The 24,283-nt window shown below is 47.8% G+C and overlaps 1 long non-coding RNA gene and 1 pseudogene across 3 annotated transcripts in view; one reads left to right on the forward strand and one right to left on the reverse strand.

Annotated features, from left to right (window-relative positions):
• Positions 1 to 12,908, forward strand: part of LOC108543037 (uncharacterized) — a 27,517-nt gene extending 14,609 nt beyond the window's left edge. For all 3 annotated transcript variants that reach the window (XR_001889432.1, XR_001889431.1, XR_001889433.1), the window contains exon 3: positions 12,647 to 12,908. This is a non-coding gene — a long non-coding RNA (uncharacterized LOC108543037). The remainder of the gene's footprint in view (positions 1 to 12,646) is intronic.
• On the reverse strand, positions 10,102 to 17,027 carry LOC108543035 (quinone oxidoreductase PIG3-like; annotated as a pseudogene).
• Positions 17,028 to 24,283: the final 7,256 nt, after the last annotated feature.

Consider the following 24,283-nt stretch of genomic DNA (forward strand, 5'->3'; position numbering starts at 1 on the left):
TCAAAAAAAAAAAAAAAAAAAAAAGGCCGGGCACGGTGGCTCATGCCTGTAATTCCGGCATTTTGGGAGGCCAAGGTGGGTGGATCACGAGGTCAGAAGGTCGAGACCATCCTGGCTAACACGGTGAAACCCCGTCTCTACTAAAAGTACAAAAAAGTAACCTGGTGTAGCCAGGCGTGGTGGCAGGAGCCTGTAGTCCCCCAGCTACTCTGGAGGCTGCGGCAGGAGAATGGCGTGAACCCCGGAGGTGGAGCTTGCAGTGAGCTGAGATTGCCCCACTGCACTCCAACCTGGGTTACAGAGTGAGACTCCATCTCAAAAAGAAAAAAAAAAAAAAAAAATTAGCAGAGGCCGGCACGGTGGCTCAGCCCTGTAATCCCAGCACTTTGAGAGGCCAAGGCAGGTGGATCAGTTGAGGTCAGGAGTTCAAGACCAGCCTGGCCAACATGGTGAAAACCCATTTCTACAAAAAATACAAAAATTAGCCAGGCGTGGTGGTGCACACCTGTAGTCCCAGGTACTTGGGAGGCTGAGGCAGGAGGATTGCTTGAACCTGGAAAGTGGAGGTTGCCGTGAGCTGTGATTGCACCACTGCACTCCAGCCTTGGTGACAGAGACAGGCTCCCACCTAAAAAAAAAAAAAATAGCAAATGGAATTCAGCAACTTATATTCCCTATGACTATACAAAATTAGTATTGGAAAGTCTATCAATACAACTCCAAAACATCAACAAATTAAAGGAGAAAGCACCATATAAGCCAAGCAATAGAGGCCAAAAAGGCATTGATTAAACCTAGAAGCCATTCATTATAAAACTTCCAAGCAAAATAGGGATAAAAGGAAAGTATTTATAGTAGACTTTTTTAAAAAGACAAGGTCTCATTCCATTGCCCGTGCTGGAGTGCAGTGTTGTGATCACAGCTCACTGCAGCCTTGATATGGGTTCAATTGAACCTCCCACCTCAGCCTCCCCAGTAGCTAGGACTACAGGCTTGAGCCAACACACCCAGATAGTTTTTGTTTGTTTGTTTGTTGTTTGTTTTGTAGATATGAGGTTATGCCATGTTGTCCAGGCTGACATTATTATTTAACATTACTTTGGAAGTTTTAGTCAATACAATAAGACAAAAAAGGAGGTAATAGATAAAAATACTGGAAGAGTGATAAACCAGTCTCCTTTTGTTGTTGATACGATTGTAGACTTAGAAAACACAAGAGATGCTAATTTTAAAAATGAAGCAAACATTTTTGTTTGAGATAATGAGATAGTTTGTAAGGCTGTCCAGATGCAAGCTACATATACCAGAATCAATGGCTTTACTCTACTTCAGCTAAGCAACTAGAAATATTAATAAAAATGAGGAAAATAACCCTTTTACAGTACAAGCTGTAAAAACAAAAATTATATAATGAAGACTGTAAAACTGTATCAAAGAACAGAAACAAGATCTGAACAAATGAAACAGTACCATGTTTTTAGATGAGAATACAGTACCCAAAATGTCAGTTTTACCAAATTAGTATACAAATTCATTATAAATTTACTTCTAATGCCAACAGTATATTTTTTGATTGGGTAAAATGGTGTTAGAGTGTATGTGGAAGAACAAATTCCCCCAAATGGCCAAGAAATATATGAAAAGAATAGTAGGGTTGGGAGTGGTGGCTCACATCTGTAATCCCAGCACTTTGGGAGGTCGAGGTGGGCAGATCACCCGAACTCAGGAGTTCAAGACCAGTCTGGGCAACATAGCAAAACCCCATCCCTACAAAAAAATTAGCCAGGCGTGGTAGCATGTGCCTGTAGTTCCAGCTACTTGGGAGGCTGGGAGATGGGAAGATCACATGAGCCTGGGAGGCAGAGCTTGCAGTGATCATGCCACTTCACTCCAGCCTGGGAGACAGAGTAAGACTCCGTCTCAAAAAAAAAAAAAAAAAAAAAGGAATAGTAGGGAAGACTTAAATTACCAGATGTCAGAAAATAAATCGGCTGAGCATGGTGGCTCATGGTTGTAATCTCACCACTTTGGGAGGGCAAGGTGTGTGGATTATTTGAGGTCAGAAGTTCTAGACCAGCCTGGCCAACATGGTGAAACCCTGTCTCTATTAAAAATACAAAAATTAGCTGGGCGGTGGTGGCACGTGCCTGTAATCCCAGCTATTCGGGAGGCTGAGACAGGAGACTTGCTTGAGCCTGGGAGGTGGAGGTTGCAGTGAGCTGAGATCGCGCCACTGCACTCCAGCCTGGCTGACAGAGTAAGACCCTGTCTTAAAAAAAAAAAAAGGCCGGGCGCGGTGGCTCATGCCTGTAATCCCAGCACTTTGGGAGGCTGAGGCAGGTGGATCACGAGGTCAGGAGATTGAGACCATCCTGGCTAACGTAGTGAAACCTCGTCTCTACTAAAAATACAAAAGTTAGCCAGGTGCGGTGGCGGGCACCTGTAGTCCCAGCTACATGGGAGGCTGAGGCAGGAGAATGGCATGAACCCTGGAGGCGGAGCTTGCAGTGAGTGGAGATTGTGCCACGCACTCCAGCCTGGGCGACAGACGACAGAGCAAGACTCCGTCTCAAAAAAAAAAAAAGAAAAGAAAAAAATTTATTTTCTTTGTTATCACTGTTTGTTAATTACTATCACTAATAGTGATAGTAACAATGACAGTTTGAAACTTACTTCTAAGGAGTTTGTCCTGTAGAAATAAAGCACACCAATTATACAGATGTATGTACAGAGATGTTTATTGCAGCATTGATCATAGTAACAAAAATTTAGAAACAAAGAAGATCCCGTCACTAAGGGAATGGCTGGATAAATCATGAATTCTATGCATCCACTTGAAAAATGAACTAGAGCTATAGCAGTTGACATCGAGGGATTTCCGTGAAGCGTTTGTTTAACCAGAGTAACACTGTGGTAAAACAATAATAAAGCATCCCTATACACATATACATGATTTTATGCACACACACACACACACACACACCATGTATATACCCTGCCCCCTGCCACACTTATATGAGTGATATGAGCATGGAAAAAATATGGACTCTTTTTCTATGTAATTATATATAACTATATGTGTATGTGTATATACTCGGTAATTTTGGCTTACCTTGGAGAGGATACTGTCAGAGGAGGTAGGGAACAAAATAAAAAAGGAATAAAGGGAAAGAATATAACTTTTAAGCACGTTATATGGGGAACTATGTAAAATAAATTAATAATTTTAAATTAAGACAAAAATTGAGGTAGATTGCTACACTCATGGCCCCAAAGAATCACTCCTTCCTGTAACCACACCTGCACCCTTTTCTAGTCCCCTAACACGTTGACTTTGGACTTGACAGTATGACTTGCTTCCACCAAGGGAACAATGAAAAGTTGGGCTTGCCCTCTCTTGCTGCTGGGAAATTTCTGACCATCACGTGAAGAAGCTTGAACTAGTCTGCCAGAGAATGAGACCAGGCAGAGAATCGCTTGAACCCAGGAGGCGGAGGTTGCAGTGAGCCGAGATCGTGCCACTGCACTACAGCCTGGGCGACAGAGCAGGACTCTGTCTACAAAAAAAAAAAAAAAAGGCCGGAGCCGCGGTGGCTCAGCTGTAATCCCCAGCACTTTTGGGAGGCACCGAGACGGGCGGATCGCGAAGGCTCAGGAGATCGGACCATCCTGGCTAACCTAGGTGGAAACACTCCGTTCTCTAACGTAAAACAATACAGAAACTAGCGGCGAGTGGCGGAGCGCCTGTCGTCGCAGCTTACCGGGAGGCTAGGCGGAGAATGGCATGAACCACGGGAGGCGGAGCTTGCCAGTGACGCTGTAGATCTCCGGCACTGCATCCCAAGCCCCCGCCGACTAGAGTGGAGACCCGTTCAAAAAAAAAAAAAAAAAAAAAAAAGACAAGTTATGGGTTAGGTTTGCCAAATTGGCTTTACTTCGGTATGAGTTCCCCCATTAACCTTTTCCTGCTAATTGTTTCAATTAGACTATTGATAATCATTGTTAGATCCGTGCCCCATCTCCAACTTTATTTGCATATGCGATATAGGTTTGGTCCTGGGGTCCGCCACAAAAATCTCAATGTTGAATGCATTGCCAATGTTGGAAGAGGCGCATGTGTGGGGGTGGGTTTTGATTGTGGGGGATTCACTGTTCTCACATAACGTGAGGTTCTCAGGAGATCTGTGTGATGTTTAATACAAGTGTGTAGATACCTTGCCCCTTCTCTCTGTTTCTCTTCCCAAGCCCATGTAGATATGCTTGCTTTCCCCTTTGCTTCCGCATGATTGGTGGGTATTCCGAGGCCCTCCTAGCTATGCTTCCTGTACAGCTATGAAACTTGGAGTCAGTTTACCTCTTTTATTATAATTACCCATCGTCAGGTAGTTTTTTTTTTTTTCTTTTTTTTTTCTTTTTGAGCACGAGTCTCGCTCTGTCGCCCAGGCATGGGAGTGCCGTGCCCGGATCTCAGCTCATGCGCACCACCCCTCCCGCCTCCCCGGTTTTACGCCATCTCTCAGCTGCCCTCAGCCTCCCGAGTAGCTGGCTACGGCGCCTCGCCACCTCCCAGATTAGTTTTTTATTGTTCTGTTAGTAGCCAGACGGGTTCACCCGGTGGTCACGCCAGGATGGTCCTTTCTGATCTGCCTGACCTCCGTCGATCCGCGCGCTGTGGTCGCTTCCAAAGAGTGCTGGCGGATTTACAGGCTTAGCCCGACTGCACCCCGGCCTCACCCCCGCCACGGTAGTTCCTTTGTTGATAGCATGAAGAACAGACTCAATAATATGTATCAACCAGGGGGTCTTGTAAAGTGTATTTGTTCTGCTTCAAGTAGCGTGGTGGAATGAGGCATGCTTTTGCATTTTTCTTTCTCTCTTCCAACAACACAAATATACATTTGGCCTTTCTTTCTTTCCCTTCCCTCCCTCCTCCTCCTCCTTCCCTCCTCTTCTCCTCTCTCACCTCTCTCTCTCTCGTCTTCTTTCTTTCTTTCTCTGCCTCTCTCTCTCTCTTTTCTTTCTCTCTTCTGTCTTTCTTTCTTCTTTATTTTTTTCCGAGTCTGTTCTGTTTTCCCAGGCTGGAGTCAGTGGTGTGATCTCGGCTTAACTGCACCGTCCACGCTCCCTGGGTTCGAGTCATTCTCTCCTCACCCTCTGCGTAGCATGAGACTACAAGAGCCCATGCACCACCACCATACCCTGACCATTTTTTGGTATTTTAGTACAAGATGGGGTTTTTTGTCCCAAATGTTTACAGCCTGCGTCTTGACACCTTCTGACCTTCAAGTGGATCCACCCACATTGTTTCCCAAAAATGCTGGGATTAAGCATGAGCACGTGCTGCCACAATTTTGGATTTCCTACAAGCAGGGCGTAGATTATTTCATTAGAATTTCTATTCTTTCATCAATTATTTGGTTAATTCTGAGATATATAGCTTGAACATACAAAAAGACTGAAATTTATATTTGCCCAAGACTTCAAATATAATCATCTTCCAAAGTGTCAATGATTTTTTAAAAAATCAGTTTATGTGCTCATAGACTTAAGTCATAACCTTATGTTTTCTAGCATTCAAGTTATTCTTTTAGCGCTTCAAAATTGATCTCGTTTTTGGCCAGTGGGCCACTCGCGTTCCTGGTTAGAAGATGTTTTGCAAGGCTTCATCCTTGTGCATTTCCTGCCTCACATCTGGACTCAGTTCATTTCTCAACAGAGCCTGGGTTCCTGTGTTGGAAAATGGTATTTAGAGAGACTACACTCTATACTATCAAGCGGTGCTCATCTGCTGAGATAGAATTTCTAGCTCTATCACATTGAGAGAACTAGCAAAATTACAAGGGTTTTCTAGTCTTCTCAAATCGAGTACGGCTGAAATCTTTTTTTTATTTTTTAAAGGAATAATGCATCAAGAATTAACTGAATAGGTTTTTTCACATTTTACATGGAGGGCTATAGGGCTTTAACTTAACTTCTTTTTTCCCTTCTGTTTTGAGACGAGTCTCACTCATTGTTGCCCCAAGGCCTAGAGAGCAGTGGCATAGATCTTGCTAACTGCGCACTCTGTCTCATCGGGGCTTTAAGTGATATTTTCATGCCTCAGCCTCCCAAGTAGCTGGGATTATACAGTCCGCAATCACTAGCACAGCTAATTTTTGTATTTTTTTTTTTTTTTTCTTTCTTTTTTTTTTTTTTTTTTTTTGGACCAAGAGTCTCACCTGCCCATGCTGTAGTGCAATGGTGCAATCTCAGCTCACTGCAACCTCCACCTCCTGGGTTCAAACGATTCTCTTGCTTCAGCCTCCCGAGTAGCTGGGATTACAGGCGCCTGCCACCATACCCAGCTAATTTTTGTATTTTTAGTAAAGATGGCATTTTACCATATTGGCCACGCTGGTCTCGAATTCCTGACTTCGTGATCTGCCCAACTCAGCCTCCCAAAGTGCTGGGATTACAGGCATGAGCCACTGCGCCCAGCCTAATTTTTGTATTTTTAGTAGAGACAGGGTTTCACCATGTTGGCCAGACAGGTCTTGAACTCTTGACCTCAAGTGATTCGCCTGCCTCGGCCTCCCAAGGAGTTGGGATTACAGGTGTGAGCCACTGCACCTGGCCTAACAACTTCTTTGAGTTTTTTCTCCTGAAAATCATGGCTTCTAATGATATAGGTATACTTATTTTTGCTGTTGTTGAGATAGGGTTTTGTTCTCAACCCAAGCTGGAGTGCAGTGGTGTAATCATAGTTCACTGCAGCCTTTACCTCCTGGGCTCAACTGACTCTTCTGCCTCAGCTGGGAATACAGGTGCATGCCACCACACCTGGCTTTTTTTTTTTTTTTTTTTTTTTTTCTGTAGAGATGAGGTCTTGCTATGTTGCCCAAGTTAGTCTCAAACTCTTGAGCTTGAGCAATCTTCCCACCTCAGCCTCCCAAAGTGCTGGGATTACAAGCATGAGCCACTGTGCCCTGCCAGTATAACCAGTATACTTATTTATAGTAACATGATTATTGAAAGTTTATAATTTTCTTGGTATATTTTTATTCATAGGCTATATCCCCAAATAAGAACATACAGTCAAGTTCATTCAATTGATTGATTAATTTATTTGTTTGTTTGTTTGTTTATTTTCAGACAGAGTCTCACTCTGTTGCCCAGGCTGGAGTGCAATGGCATGATCTCAGCTCACTGCAACCTCTGCCTCCCAGGTTCAAGGGATTCTCCTGCCTCACCCTCCTGAGTAGCTAGAATTACAGGTGCCTGCCACCACGCCCAGCGAATTTTTGTATTTTTAGTAGAGACAGGGTTTTGCCATGTTGGCCAGGCTGGTCTCAAACTCCTGACCTCAGATGATCCGCCCACCTCAGCCTCCCAAAGTTCTGGGATTACAGGTGTGGGCCACTGCACCCAGCAAGTTATTGTGTTCTTAATTTCACATTAGTTGAAATTATTCCTTTCTGTGTGGCTAATCTATTAACTAGAAATAAAATTCAGTATATTTCCTTTTTTTTTTTTTTGAGATGGAGTTTTGTTCTTGTTGCCCAGGCTGGAGTGCAATGGCGCAATCTCGGCTCACTACAACCTCCACCTCCCAAGTTGAAGTGATTCTCCTGCCTCAGCCTCCCCAATAGGTGGGATTACAGGTGCCAGCTACCACGCCCAGCTAACTTTTTGTATTTTTATAGAGACGGGGTTTCACCATGTTGGCCAGGCTGAACCCCTGACTTTAGGTGATTCTCCCTCCTTGGCCTCCCAAAGTGCTGGGATTACAGGCATGAACCACCGTGCCCAGCCTCAGTATATTTCTTTAATTTTGATTTTAGGGATTCCTTTTTTACATTTTTAATTTTGTTTCATATTCATGTAGAACATTTATATGGTACCCAAATCAAATCTTCAAAACAAAGTAATTCAGAGGAGTCTAGCTCCTATACCCATCCCTTCCATTCTGTCTCCTCCTCCTCATGAAGGTGAACATTGCTTTCCCTTACGGGTTTTTTTTTTTTTTGAGACAGAGTCTCACTCTGTTGCCTAGGCTGGAGTATGATCACAGCTCACTGCCTCTACCTCCTGAGCTCAAATGTTGCTCCCACCTCACCCTCCCAAATAGCTGGGACTGCAGGTGTGTGGTACCACACCTGGCTAATTTTTTTTTTTTTTTTTTTTTGAGGCGGAGTCTCGCTCTGTCGCCCGGACTGGAGTGCAGTGGCCAGATCTCAGCTCACTGCAAGCTCCGCCTCCCGGGTTCACGCCATTCTCCTGCCTCAGCCTCCCGAGTAGCTGGGACTACAGGCGCCCGCCACCTCGCCCGGCTAGTTTTTGTATTTTTAGTAGAGATGGGGTTTCACCGTGTTAGCCAGGATGGTCTTGATCTCCTGACCTCGTGATCCGCCCGTCTCGGCCTCCCAAAGTGCTGGGATTACAGGCTTGAGCCACCGCGCCCGGCCACACCTGGCTAATTTTTAGATTTTTTTTTTTTTTTGTAAAGATGGGATCTTCCTATGTTGCCCTAGTCTAGAACTCCTGCCCCACCTTCCCAAAATGTTGGGATAACGGACATGAGCCGCTGCACCTGGCCTTTTTTTCCCTTGAAATTTGTTTTCACCATTCTTGAACTTGGCTGAAACACCTTCGTTTTTGATTCTCCTGTGAGAAAATATAAGAAAATGTGTGTGTGTGTATGTGTGTGTGTGTATATATACACACACACACTTATGTTCATAAATTCCCTTTTCTAAGACAAAAGGTAGCAAATCATATTCCCTCGCTTTTTTCACTTAACAACATATTCTGGAGATTACAGCAGTTCATATGTCTTTATATAGTTACATAGTACTCTATCATGTGAATGTATCATAATTTATTAACTAAGTCCCCTCTTGATGGATATTTGGATTGTGGTAGAGAGATCTGAGATTAAAAATTATGTTTGAAGGTCCTATGGTGGGAGGGAGAGCCGTGGTAGAAAACGGGACTGCAGAGACAGGCATGGGTCAGTCTATACAAAGACTTCTTGGCCTGTAAGGTTCTTATTACTGCTCTACCAAGAGTGGAAGGCTACGGAAGTATATTGAGCAAGGCTGTGACATGATTAAATTTGCATTTTGAAGAGATCACTTTTACTACTGCATAGAATATGGATTACAAGAGAAAAGAGTGGGTATAAGAAGATAAATTAGAGGCTGGGTGCAGTGGCTCACACCTGTAATCCCAGTACTTTGGGAGGCCGAGGCGGGCGGATCATGAGGTCAAGAGATTAAGACCATCCTGGCCAACATGGTGAAACCCTGTTTCTACTAGAAATACAAAAATTAGCCGGACGTGGTGGTGCGCACCTATAGTGCCAGCTACTTGGGAGGCTGAGGCAGGAGAATCACTTGAACCCAGGAGGCGGAGGTTGCAGTAAGCTGAGATTGTGCCACTGCACTCCAGCCTGGTGACAGAGCGAGACTCTGTCTCAAAAAAAAAAAAAAAAAAAGAAAGAAAGAAAGAAAATAAATTAGAAAACCATTGCAATATTGCAATAGCCCAGGTAAAAGATGGATAGTAGCTTGGATTGCGAGAGATGGTGAAATGGAGAGAAAGGAAAAGATAAAAGAGATTTAAAAAAGAAAATTGGCTACTTAGTGACCCATTGGACCTGAAGATGAGAGAGAGAAGGGGTATCAAGGATGACTTCTAGGTTTCTGGATTTTGCACCTGGATTGGTGGTTTGCTATTTATGGAGACAGGAAATCCTAAGAGAGGAGCAAGACAGTAGGTGATGATTATGTGTTAAATTTTGAACATGTTAAAGTAGAAGTACCTTTGAGATGTCTAAGTGTCAAGTCATCAGTTCGATATATGCATCTGGAACTCAGAGGAGGGGTTAGGGCCAGGGCTTTGTGTTAATTCAGGCTAGTCTTTTGGTGTTCAGAACTGGCCTAAATCCCTAGACCATTTCTGAAGATCAAAGGACTATCCTGAATCTGGGGGAAGATTGAGTGTAGTTTATTCCCCCAAATATGAGAATTTTGGCTATGGGAATAGCCAGACAGGCCTAGGGTATAGCCATTGGGAAAAAAAGCAGCCCCCCCCCCCCCACCAAAATCTGTCTTAATAAATTTATAATATATGAACACTCTGCAGCTTATCTATGTCTACAAGATTCCTACCTTGCCCATTGCAATGTATTTGACAGCTCACGCGGTGCTCTTACCCCTGTGATCTCAGTTTAATTCTCTCAACATTGTTGTGAGGTAGCCTGGCCCCAGTTCTCTCTAGCCCGGCCCCTGGCCCAACTCAGCCCAGCTCCGGGCCTTCCCACACTCCCACATCCCTGACCCTGTCCCTGACAGTTCTCCTCAGGCTGATGTCACTCATGGGCCACACCGTGTTTGAGTCAGGGCATCTCCAGGATAATTCTCACCACATTCTGGTTGGCCTCCATGTGAGAGTGGGCTTTCTGAATCTCAGCCATGGTAAAGACTTTATCGATCACAGGCTGCACCTGCACAGCACTCCCAGGGGAGAAGTGGGCCAGGACTTGCTCCATGAAGGTCTTTACCAACATTTCCTTATACTGCGGCAGAGAGAACAGCCCATTAACAGGATAAGGATGAGGTCTCCTTGGCCTCATACATCTTTGAGGGGAAAATCAGGACATGCCTGGTTGGCCCTGGTACTAGCCTTGACTCAAAGAGATCAGACCAAACCATGGATGAAGAAAGGTCATTTATCAGTCTAAATTCCCTTGGACACTGGAACCCCTGGATTATCAAGGGACCCTGCCACCCCCCAAATCTCCAAAAGCATGAGAGTCTCAATATGAATCCTGGACTTGGAAGAGAGGAGGAGTAAGTCCAAGTCAAATGAGGAAGTAGGTGGCGGAAATGAGACTTCTGAGGGAGGAAGGGTCAAGGCTAACCCTTAGGTTCCCACCCAGAGGAAGGAGAGCTGGCAATGTCAGCAAAGCTTCATAAGCAGGAATTCTATAAGCCAGGGCAGGTCAGAGTCATAACTCAAGAGCAGTGCCCAGAACCTGCTCAGCTCTGTCACCTGCCTTCTGATCCCTGGACCTAAGCAGACGGGCCCACAGACTTCCTCACTTACACAACAGCTTGGAAAGCAGGGGTCCATTGACTTCTGCTCCCCCCATGACACCATACAGAACCCATCAGCCATCTGCAGCTAAACAGTGGAGATTCTTCTCCCAGTAGGAGCCATCAATGCAGTCAAGGATCGCGTTGACACCCACACCTTGGATAGTAGGTAGAAATGGCTTAGATATCATGGGAAGGCAGATGCCCAAACTCCTCCCCTCTGGATCTAGTTTCGCACATTCTCCTGTGGCCCAGGAAACAGTGGGAAGCAAAAGCACTATCTAGGAGGCAAGGTGCACTTAGTTCTCCTGGAGAGCTGAGGGAGAAGTCCTAAGCCATGTGGCTTTCAGAAGACCTCGAGCTAAGGAGATATGTCTCATGATAGTTCCAAACATCGACTAACATAGCCTTGAGTACTTTCTCTGGAGAGCAAGAGTATTGTTCTCCTCTGAAAAGTCAGTAGGCTTCCTCCTTAATCACCTCCTTTTTTGGTAATTAAAGCTATGTAATCACCTTGGGTACTGGAGCCCCTGGAGCTTCAAGGAACTCCCCAAATCTTTTTTTTTTTTTTTCAGATAGTCTCAGTCTGTGGTCCAGGCTGGAGTGCAGTGGTGTGATCTTAGCTCACTGCAAGCTCTGCTTCCCAGGTTCAAGTGATTCTCATGCCTCAGTCTCTTAAGTAGCTGGGATTACAGGTGTGCACAACTACATCTGGCTAATGTTTTATTTTTAGTAGAGACAGAGTTTCACCATGTTGGCCAGGCTGGTCTCGAACTCCCAACCTCAGGTGATCTGCCCACTTCAGCCTCCCAAAGTGCTGGGATTACAGGTGTGAGCTACTGCACCCAGCCACCCAAATATTTTTTTTAACTCATCCTCACCATGGTTGAGATCTCTCAAATCTTTACAAGTATGAGAGTCCCAATCATTCTTCTTTCTCCTCCTCCTCCTCATTTTCCTTCTTCTTCCCCTTTCCCTTCTTCTTCTCTCCTACTGTTCCCCCTTTCTCATCCTCTTTCTCCTCCTTCTCCTCTTTCTTTTTCTTCTCCTTCTTCTTCCTTCTCTTCCCCTTCTTCTTCTCCCTTCCTCCCCCTCCTTCGCTGGGCATCCAGAAAGCTCAGAATCATGCATAATACTTGCTCACAGTTATTGTACTAACCTTTATGATGAACATGTTTTTTTCTTCTTTCCTTGGTTTATATTTTCTAGTTCTAATTAATAATTTTTCTTCCATTTTGAGTGGTTAGACCATCTTCAGGCTTTGTGAAAGATGCAGTAGAGAGTGGGGATTGTGAAGGAGAAAGAAGGGAGGGTTGGGATGCAGAGGAAGAGAAGGAAGATGTGGCAGGCAGCCTCCAGAATGGTCCCCTGATGACCCTCTACCTTCCAGTATTTACACCTTCCGGTCCCTCCCTTTGTGTGTGGATTGGACTTACAGGCATACCTCTAACAAGAAGTATGTGGCAGAAGTGATGGGATGTCACTTCCAAGATTAGGTCACCAAAAGGTGATGGCTTCCCTAAGGGACATGGGATACTTTCTTTCACTCTTGCTTGCTCTCTCGGAAGGAAACCACTGGCCATGTTTCATGCTGCCCTACGGAGAGGCTCATATATCAAGGAACTGATGTCTCTGGCTAACATCTGACAAGAACCTGAAGCCTGTTACAGCCGTGAGAGTGAACTTGCAGGCCAATTGCTCCCCAGGTGAGCCTGGCAATGACCACAGGCCTGGCTGATGCCTTGGGAGAGACCTGGAGCCGAAGGACCCAGCTGAATTGCTCCCACATTCCTGACCCACAGAAATGGTGGGGATAATAATATGCATTGTTTTAAGCCACTAAGTTTTGGGTAATTTGTTATACAGCAATAGATAGCTACTAATAGAGGAGAGAAAGGAGGAGGAAAGGTTACAAAAGGGGAGAGGATAGGATAAGAGAGGGAGGGTTAAGCCAGGGAGTCAGGATCAGCTTGGGCTCTCCTCCAAACACACAGGCCCGTGCACATACACACATACACACATGCACACACCCTCCTAACACAGGCCCGTACACGCGCGCGTGCACGCACACACACACACACCCTCCAAACACACAGGCCCCCCTCACCCTCCTAACACACAGGCCCGTGCACATGCGCACACACACACACATGCACACATCCTCCTAACACACAGGCCCGCACGCGCGCGCGCGCACACACACACCCTCCAAACACACAGGCCTCCCTCACACCCTCCTAACACACAGGCCCGTGCACATGCGCACACACACCCACCTTCCAAACACAGGCCCGAACACACACACACACCCTGCAAACACACAGGCCCATACACACCCTCCAAACACATGGACAAAACCTCCAAACATACATATATATACACACACACCCCCTGTGTGGCCTTCAGAGCCCCCTCAGAGAAGCCCTCCTTCTTATAATCGAACCCAGCTGCAGCACCCAGCCTCTCAGCTTCTGTGCCATTTGAATGTTCTCCTTGGAGCTCATGGTCACCAGTGGGGATGGCGTTGAACAGCCTGATTGGCTGGATGACAGCTGTGCCCACACCGCCCATGCTGGCATGGATAAGCATGGTCTCCCCGTCTTGCACTCCTCCTGTAGCAACAATATCAGAGCATCCTGGGCCAGTGAGGGCGTGGGGATGGGAGGGCGCAGGGTTGGCTTTGGAAACATAAACCCTCTATGCCCTGAGGGTGTGAGGAGAGACCAGGTTGAAGGTCATGGGGCCTGAGTCATGGAGGGCACTGAGCGTGAGGAGCCATCGGAGGTTTTATAGCAGCAGGGGCCTTGGCCAGGGCTGGGCTTGGGCAAGATTAATCCATCAAACAGGGTGGGTTGAGTGTTACAACTGTCCTGAAGGCAGCTCCTGAGCCAGGGTTAGAAGTGTCCAGAGCTCCTGAGCCAGGGTTAGAACTGTCCAGAGCTCCTGGGATAGGGTTACAACTGTCCAGAGCTCCTGAGTCAGGGTTAGAACTGTCCAGAGCTCCTGGGACAGAGTTAGAAGTGTCCAGAGCTCTTGGGATAGGGAGGTCCCCAGGCCACATGTCTGGTCTACTCTGATACCTTTTTGTGTGAGAAATTAACCAAGAGCATTTCCTCCACTGCCTGTAAGGGACCTGAGCAGAAGGACTGAAGGACAGTTTCCTCCCCTCTGGGGATGGGACAAGCAGCTGGAACTGCTCTGAGAACCTTGCTTTTGCCTCATATTGGTCATAAAAGTGCCCATAGGCTGGGTGTGGTGGCTCACACCTGTAATCGCAGCACTTTGGGAGCCAAGGACGGAGGATTGCTTGAGACCAGGAGTTTAAGACCAGCCTGGGCAATATAAGGAGACCACATCTCTACAAAAAATAAAAAAATTAGCTGAGCATGGTGGTCCACATCTGCAGTCCTAGCTACTTGGGAGGCTGAGGTGGGAGGATCACTTGAGCACAGGAGGTCAAGGCTACAGTGAGCCATGATCGCACCACTGCACTCCAGCCTGGGCAATAGAGTGAAATCGTGTCTCAGAAACAAAATGAAACAAATAAAAAACTGCCTGTAGTTGTCTCCATGGGGGACATGTCTGGGCCAGCTCTGGGATTAGAGGCTAGGGCATGTCAGGGTGTTGATGAAGGGCTCATATTTTCAGGGCCAGCAGATGCGTGGTTTGGGGTCAGCAGTTGGCTTCAGGTGACAGGGTGGGGCTAGTGGGAGGGGATCTCTACGGGGTAGGGGTTCTCCTCGCCCACATAGTGCAGCAGCTGGAAGGTGGTCAGCCAGGCCTCCGGGATGGCTGCAGCTTGGGGCAGGGTCAGTCCCTCTGGGATAGGCACGAGGAGCCCTTCAGGGACAGTGACATACTGAGCCTGGCCCCCACCGGGCGGCAGAGCCATGGCTGCGTCCCCAATCTTCCAATGTCCCCAGCAGCAGGCCCCAGTTTTGCCATGTGTCTAGATGCCCAAAATGTTGCTATGTTGCTGGCTTCTGGGGGCGGGGAATACTGGCCTGTCTCTGTAGAGGGAGGGGCTCACAGTAAGTGAGTCTGATAAGAGGGGTTAAATGCCAGCCCTCCCTGTTGCTGGAGAGAGAAAGTGGATTTTGGCTTGGAGTCTACTGCAGGTGGGAGTAAATTCTAGGGTGGTAGAAAATTCAGATAGTCTCCAAATAACAGTAATTGCAGAAACAACTTCACCCCGGAGACAGCCCATCCAGGAGGTCTCCCCTGTCACTCCACCAGCCTGGCAGACAGTGCTGTGAGTCAGGGGGCTGAGGCAGCTGGGAGAAGGCATGGAGTGCAGCTTGCTGAGGTCTGAGACCCTGAGAGGTGGGGCTGGCGAGGGGACATCCTGCCATCTCAGCCCTTGTTTCTCCTACTCTGAACTCAGCTTCCACAAGAAGGTGGGCTATCATGCCATCTTTACCAGCTAGAAACTGGATCTGCAACAGGGATGTCATGCAAACTGGCTCTCTGATTCTCTCCAGCCTGGATGAAGGGGAGTCAGGAAGGGTGCTGGCTTGGCTCTGGGGCACAGGGACTCAGACCATGGCTTGCGAGGGGCTGCATTCATTGCTGCCTGACCCAACCTGGGACTTGGATCAGAACAGGCTCCAAATAAAGGGGCCTGGGACCCTCTGCTCTCACACTTCCCACGTGCACACTAATCCCTTTCTTCCTGAGAGCCAGCTGTCTGGACTTTGGAGCCAAATCGATCTGGGTTCAAATTCTGTCTCTGCCATTTATTCAGTCTTATATCAAATACTACACATGCTTACTATGTGTCAGGCCCTGTGGTAGGCAGAGCAGATTGCTTCTGTCCTGGTGGAACTTACAGTCTCGTGGGGGAAGACAGACTTTAAAGAAGGACAGACACACACGCATGTACACACACACGCACACACACACGTGCACACACAATCATACACACACACACAAACCAGATTTGTGGGAACTAACTGGCTGCTATGAGAGGAGAAGCCAGACATACAAAGAATGATTGAAGGGCATCCCAGGGAGAGGGAAGGGCAAGCTCAGGGCAGGAAGGCACGTGGAGCGCAGCTGGAGGGTGCTGAGCAAAGCACAGGAGCTACTGCTCAGGAGTCGAGGTGTCAGCAACCCAACCAGCAGGGCCCCATAGTGAGCAGGCAGTTTCCATTTCGTCCCAAGTGGATGGCCATCTCTCTGGGGGTCGCCCTGGCTACCATGTGGAGAGGGGGCTGAAGGAAGCCCTGCGAGCACCTGGGTAAAATGGAACTGGCGTGGCCCTGGATGGAGCAGTGGGGAGAAGAGGGCTGGCTGGAGATCTGCTATGAGGGAGGCTCAGAGACCTAGGCTCATGAAGTGGATGAGGAGTGGAGAGACCTGGGGTCAATCCCAGGCTTGGCTTCTGGCTTATGCAGTTTCCCGGGCGTCATTCACACTTTCCTCATTACTGGAATGGAGACACAAGGACCCATCTCCTTGGGTGCTTGTGAGGCTCAAATTAAAACATCCACTGAGCACAGTGCCCTGCACAGAGTGAGCACGAAACAACCTGCTGATGTCTGTGCCCACTCTCCCGGCATGGCCCCAGGGGTGGGGCTAGGTAAGGGGGTGTCCCCAGCTGGCTCCCAGGGCACAATGGCAGGTGCTGCAGTCCTACTTCTGACTCTGATACAGACACCAAGAACCCACACCACCCATCTAGCCATGCTGGCCCAGCTCCGCCCAGCTCCCTTCAAAACTGGCTGACGGTCAGTCAGTTCCTGACCCAAGCAGCTCTGCCCCAGGAGCAGGCCCTGGTCCCCAGTGCCCCACCCCACAGTGACTGGGTACCTGCAGGAAGTCCGCGCGGTTCAAGGCGCTGACCACCACCTTTAGGAGGACTTCACCCTCCCCCAGGCTCGGCTTGGTCACCTCCTTCACGTAGAGGTTTTCTGGTCCTCCTAGCTTGTCAAAATGCACAGCCAGCATTTTACATGAGGACACGGGAGTGGAGGGATGGAAGAAAGGTGTGAAAACTAGGACAGATTTGAAAGGAACCCCCTTCTCCAAATTAGGATCTCCAGAAATCACCCGTGTCCACCTCCCGTTCTCTGTCTGCCGCCCCTCACTGTCTGGCTTCCCTAGCTACATCCCCAGCCATTGCTGCTCCCTGCGTCTTCTCTGGCTGTGAAGAGGGATTTGTGGAGCAGCTTTGGAATGAAAGAAATCGAGATTCACGTCTTAGGCAAGAATGGGACTAAAATATTATTACATAATGCGCTGTCCCAGGCCCAGGCAGAGCAGGGCCCGCAGACAGTCCCTCTCCCAGGGAGTTAGCCCACCTTTCCGGGGCTGGTGGCTCTGAGAGCACGGGGATGCCCAGCCCAGGAGGACAGAAGCCCCACCTGGAGCCATCCTCCTGGGGTCTCCCTCCCTCCGTCAGCAGTGGGGTGCCTGCACCTCCTGTCTCGGTGCTGCCTGCAGCTGCAGGCCTGGCTCAGGGAGGGACTATTTTATGTCCTGGGCAGGAAGGATCGGCAGGCCCATTGTCTGGGATGTGGGTGTGCCCTGTTTGTTCATTTTAGAAATCTAATGATCAAAGTAATCTCAATATGTTACACAAGTTTGGTCCTCAGGGGCAACGACCTGCCCTGTATCCCTCAACCTGACGCTGTGGTGGCCGTGTTCCTCCCTGCACCCCTCAAGCCGAGGCTGTGGTGGGCACATTCCTCCCTGTGCCCCTCAGCCTGAGGCTGTGGTGGCCCCAGTTCCTCCCTGCACCCCTCAGGCCGAAGCTGTGGTGACTGCGTCCCTCCCTGCACGGGGTCTGACAGGCCCTCGTCCTGGGCTTGGGTAACTCTGGATGCTGCTTCTGTCCCAGGGCAGGAAGGTGGCTGAGTGCAGCTTTCCCTTAGGGGCAGATAACCCACATTTGGGGTGAAGGGGTGACCATCTTGTGTCTAGCTCTGTGCCAGCCATGTGGTGGGCAGAGAAGGCACAGTGCAGCCCTTGGGGGAGGGTGAAGAGGTGAAGGGATGGGCGCCCAAGGGACCTCTAAAGGCTGTGGGTGTGTAAAAGGGGAGAGTGCCTCAGGCTGGGGAAAGGTGCTTGGATGTGGCAGTGCCTACTTGAGACTCACAACGTCCCAAAGAGTCAGGTAGGTGATGAGCTCCATTTTCAGGTGGGAAAAGAGATTCAGAGAGGTAAAGGCCTCATCGAGGATCACAGAGCTCGTCCACAGCAGAGCAGACACCAGAATCCAGGCTATCTCATCACCCCTCCCACCTGAAGGCTGACAAGGACAAGTGGAGGGTAGGAAGGGGATCATGGGTAGCTGGGCCTCACAGCAGGAGCGGAAAAGAGGGATTGCCACATACGGTGCGGAGCTTATGAGGTTTCCCTGTGTGCTGCGAAGGTGGTCTCCATCTCTGAGTGCCTGATTCCCCAAAAGGGGCAGCAATAGGTCTGTTGGAAACCCCACAAAAAAGTTTGCTTTTCTTGAAACAAAGCATCCCCTGTTGTAATCCCCTTTCTTTCAAGATCCAAATTTTTGGTTTGAGTGGTAATTTGCAGTGTCTGTTTCCACAGCCCCCCACTTTTCTGGCTTCAAAAGTCTCCCGAAAGGATCATGTTTTAGCAGAACAAACAATGTCTTTGCGTTAGGCATGGGTGGAGGCCTGTGCCCAGAAACCCAGCTGGTCTGAATGTGCAGTTGCTGCTGCTCATCCTGAGAGTTAAATGGGTTTGGGGGGATAATCTCTCATCCAGTGGGCGCCCAGCTCCTCTAAGGGGTTCTGTGAAGTTCTGCTGAGTTACCTTGAGGCAGCAGCTTCTCTAATTCCAAGCCCAAGCTTGGGCAGCCCAACAGCTCGGGGGTGACTCATGGTCTGGAGCAGCATAAAGGTTGATACTTTTCCCACAAAGGAGCTGGAGTAGTTCAGCTCTGGGTACGGCGCCAGCTTCTGTGCCTGCAGGACCTTCCGTGGGCTCCTCCTCCCCTTCCTCGGAAGACGTCCCACCCTGAGGCTGGTGGGCAAATCCCAGGAGTGAAGACTTAGGAAGGTTCCGGGAGAGGGAAGGGCTTGGAATCTGCCCGATGGGCCCCTTGTTCGCCCTGACTTCTGGGGCTGCCTGTTTGGCTACCTGCCTCTGCCATCTTCCTGGCCATCTGCCACCATGGCTCAGGGCTCAAGGCATTTCTCCTTACTCCAGGTGTAGTCTGCACACAGTTTTATTCTGAAATAGGCAAAAAGCATGTCCCAAAACTATGTGTCCGCTCTCACTTTTTATTTTTATTTTTATTTTATTTTACTTTAAATTCTGGGATGCATGTGTTGAAGGTACATGTTTGTTACATAGGTATACATGTACCATGGTGGTTTGCTGCACCTATAAGCCTGTCATCTAGGCTTTAAGCCCTGCATGCATTAGGTATTTGTCCTAATGCTCTCCCTCCCCTTGCCCCCCAGCCCCTAACAGGCCCCGGTGTGTGATGTTCCCCTCCCTGTGTCCATGTGTTCTCATTGTTCAACTCCCACTTATGAGTGAGAACATGCACTATTTGGTTTTCTGTTCCTGTGTTAGTTTGCTGAGGATGATGGTTTATAGCTTCATCCATGTCCCTACAAAGGACATTATCTCATTCTTTTTTATGGCTGCATAGTATTCCATGGTGTATATGTGTCATATTTTCTTTATCTAGTCTATCATTGATGGGCATTTGGGTTGGTTCAGTGTCTTTGCTATTGTAAATAGTGCCGCAATAAACATATGTGTGCATGTGTCTTTCTTTTTTTTTTTTTGGAGACAGTAATCTCGCTGTGTCACCCAGGCTGGAGGCAGTGGCCATGATCTCGGCTCACTGCAACCTCCACTCCCGGGTCAAGTGATTCTCCTGGCCTCAGCCTCCCCAAGTAGCTGGGCACTACAGGTGCCTGCCACCCAAGCAGGCTAATTTTTTTTTTGTATTTTTTTAATAGAGATGGGGTTTCCACTATATTGGCCAGGCTTGGTCCTTGAACTCCTGACTTTTTGTGATCCGAGTCACCTCAGCCTCCCAAAGTGCTCGGGATTACAGGTTGTGAGCACTGCTCCTGTGCGCAATGTGTCCTTTATAGTAGAATTATTTATAAACCTTTGGGTAACATCCCAGTAATGGACTTGCTGGGTTAAATGGGTATTTCTTGGTTCTAGATCCTTGAGGAATCCGCCCAAATCTTTTTTTTCTTTTTTCTTTTTTTTGTTTTGAGACGGAGCTCGCGTGTCGCCCAGCTGGAGTGCAGTGGCCGGCGATCTCGGCTCACTGCAAGCTCCGCCATCCCGTTCCCGCCATTCCTCGCCGCTCAGCCCTCTGAGAGGCTGGGCTACAGGCGCCGCCACCGCGAGCGCCCTGGCTAGTTTGTTTGTATTTTAGTAGAGACGGGTTCACCGTGTTAGCCAGGAGGGTCTCGTTCTCTCGCGTCTGACGAAGTGCACCACTGGTCTCCTCAGTCTCTTCTCTCTCCTCACTACTCGGCTCCCGCGATCTCCTGATCGGTGATCACACCGCCTCGGCCTCCAAAGTGCTGGGAAGTTACACGGGTTGGCACGCACGCCCGGCTCTTTTTTTTTTATTTTTTTTTTTTAAGACACGATCTTGCTCTGTCTCCCAGGTTGGAGTGCAGTGGCACCATCATAGCTTACTGCAGCCTTGACCTCTTGGATTCAAATGATCCTCCTGCCTCAGCCTCCTGAATAACTGGGCCTTGGCCTCCCGAGTAGTCTCATGTGCCTGGAACTGCAGACACATGCCATCACACCTGGCTACTTTTTAAAGTTTTGGTAGAGACAAGATCTTTCATGTTGCTCAGGCTGGTCTTCAACTCCTGGGCTTAAGTGATCATCCTGCCTCCATCTGCCAAAGTGCAGGGATTACAGGTGTGAGCCACTGTGCCCAGCCTCCTCTCACATTTTTAAGTTGATATCTAAAATTATTCACCTGAAATATAAATAGTTCAAAAGATAAGGATTTCTTATTTCTTTAAATACTGACATTTTAAACTCCTACAACAGGCTTTTCCCCCCCAAGAGACAGTCTCATTCTGTTGCCCAGGCTGGAGTGCAATGGTGTGATCATAACTCACTGTAACCTCAAACTCCTGAGCTCAAGGAATCCTCCCACCTCAGCCTTCCTAGTAGCTCGGACTACAGGGCACATGACACCATGCCTGGCTAATTTTTCTATTTTTCATAGAGACAGTCTCACTATGTTGCCTCAGCTCGTCTTGAACTCTTGGTCTCAAGGGATCCTCCTGCCTTGGCCTCTCAAAGTGCTGGGTTTACAGGCATAAGCCACTTTGCCCAGCCTACATCAGGCTTTTAAATATATCAATTAGGCCAGGTGTGGTGACTCATGCCTGTAATCCTGGCACTTTGGGAGGTCTAGGTGCACAGATCGCTTGAGTTCAGGAGTTGGAGACCAGCCCGGCCAACATGGTGAAACCCCATCTCTACTAAAAATACCAAAAAACTTAGCCTAGCGTGGTGGCACACACCTGTAGTCCCAGCTACTCCCGAGGATGAGGAAGGAGAATCACTTGAACCTGGGAGGCAGAGATTGCAGTGAGCCGAGATTGCGCCACTACACTCCAGCCTTATATTAGAGCAATTTGATATTTATTAATATAATCATCCACTAAGAAAGACCCGAACTCTTCTTTAACAGTTAAACGTTTTACAACTGGAACAGCTCCGGTCTGCAGCTCCCAGCGTGATCGACGCAGAAGACGGGTGATTTCTGCATTTCCAACTGAGGTACCTGGTTCATCTCACTGGGACTGGTTGGACAGTGGATGCAGCCCATGGAGGGTGAACTGAAGCAGGGTGGGCCGTCACCTTTCCCTGGAAGCACAAGGGGTGGGGGATTTCCCTTTCCTAGCCAAGGGAAGCTGTAACAGACTACCTGGAAAAATGGGACATTCCCACCCAAATACTGTGCTTTTCCCAAGGTCTTAGCAACTGGCAGACAAGGAGATTCTCTCCCATGCCTGGCTCGGTGGGTCCCACACCCATGGATCCTTGCTCACTGCTAGTGCAGCAGTCTGAGATCAAACTGTGAGGCGGCAGCCTGGCTGGGGGAGGGGTGTCAGCCATTGCTAAGGCTTGAATAGGTAAAGCAGCTGGGAAGTTTCAACTGGGTGGAGCCCACTGCAGCTGAATAAGGCCTACTGCCTCTAGACTGTACTTCTGTGGGCAGGGCATAGCTGAACAAAAGGCAGAAGAAAACTTCTGCAGACTTAAAAGTTCCTGTCTGACAGCTCTGAAGAGAGCAGTGGTTCTCCCATCACAGCGTTTAAGCTCTGAGAACGGACAGACTGCCTCCTCAAGTGGGTCCTTGACCCCCACGTAGCCTAACTGGGAGACACCTCCCAGTAGGGGCCAACAGACACCTCATAGAGGCGGCTGCCTCTCTGGGATGAAGTCTTCAGAGGAAGGATCGGGCAGCAATATTTGCTGTTTTGCAATATTTGCTGTTCTGCAGCCTCCGCTGGTGATACCCAGGAAAACAGGGTCTGGGATGAACCTCCAGCAAACTCCAACAGACCTGCAGCTGAGGGACCTGACTGTTAGAAGGAAAACTAACAAACAAAGCAATAGCATCAACATCACCAAAAAGGTCATCTACACCAAAACCCCATCTGTAGGTAACCAATATCAAAGACCAAAGGTAGATAAAACCACAAAAATGGGGAGAAACCAGAGCAGAAAAGCTGAAAATTCTAAAAATCAGAGTGCCTCTTCTCCTCAAAAGGATTGTAGCTCCTTGCCAGCAAAGGAACAAAGCTGGATAGAGAATGACTTTGACGAGTTGACAGAAGTAGGCTTCAGATGGTCAGTAATAACAAATTTGTTCGAGCTAAAAGAGGATGTTCAAACCCATCTCAAGGAAGTAAAACCGTTGAAAAAAGATGAGATGAATGGCTAACTGAAATAAACAGTGTAGAGAAGAACTTAAATGACCTGATGGAACTGAAAACCGTGGCATGAAAACTTTGTGATGCATGCACAACTTTCAATAGCCAATTCAATCAAGTGGAAGAAAGGGTATCAGTGGTTGAAGATCGAATTAATGAAACAAAGTGATAAGACGAGGTCAGAGAAAAAAGAGTAAAAAGATATGAACAAAACCTCCAGGAATTATGGGACTATGTGAAAAGACCATATCTATGTGTGATTTGTGTACCTGAAAGTGATGGGGAGGATGGAACCAAGTTGGAAAACACTCTTCAGGATATTATGCAAGAGAACTTCCCCAACATAGCAAGGCAGGCCAACATTCAAATTCAGGAAATACAGAGAACACCACAAAGATATTCCTCGAGAAGAGCAACCCCAAGACACATAATTGTCAGATTCACCAAGGTTGAAATGAAGGAAAAAGTGTTAAGGGCAACCAGAGAGAAAGGTTGAGTTACCCACAAAGGGAAGCCCATGATATTAACAGCGGATCTCTTGGCAGAAACCCTACAAGAAGAGAGTGGGGGCCAATAGTCAACATTCTTAAAGAAAAGAATTTTCAACCCAGAATTTCATATCCAGTCAAACTAAGCTGCATAAGTGAAGGAGAAATAAAATCCTTTACAGACAAGCAAATGCTAACAGATTTTGTCACCACCAGGCCTGCCTTATGAGAGCTCCTGAAGGAAGCACTAAACATGGAAACGAACAACTGGTACCAGCCACTGCAAAAACATGCCAAATTGTAAAGACCATCGATGCTATGAAGAAACTGCATGAATTAACAGGCAAAATAACCAGCGAACATCATAATGACAGGATCAAATTCACACATAACAATATTAACCTTAAATGTAAATGGGCTAAATGCCCCAATTAAAAGACACAGACTGGCAAATTGGATAGAGTGAAGACCCATCAATGTGCTGTATTCAGGAGACCCATCTCACATGCAAAGACGCATATAGGCTCAAAATAAAGGGATGGAGGAAGATCTGCCAAATGGAAGGAAAAAAAAAAAAGCAGGGGTTGCAATCCTAGTCTCTGATAAAACAGACTTTAAACCAACAAAGATCAAGAGACAAAGAAGGCCATTACATAATGGTAAAGGGATCAATTCAACAAGAAGAGCTAACTATCCTAAATATATATGCACCCAATACAGGAGCACCCAGATTCATAAAGCAAGTCCTTAAAGACTTACAAAGGGACTTAGACTCCCATACAATAATAATGGGAGACTTCAACAC

Source organism: Rhinopithecus bieti, unplaced genomic scaffold (assembly GCF_001698545.2).
Source record: "Rhinopithecus bieti isolate Rb0 unplaced genomic scaffold, ASM169854v2 scaffold_23816, whole genome shotgun sequence".
Classification (NCBI taxonomy): Eukaryota; Metazoa; Chordata; class Mammalia; order Primates; family Cercopithecidae; genus Rhinopithecus; species Rhinopithecus bieti.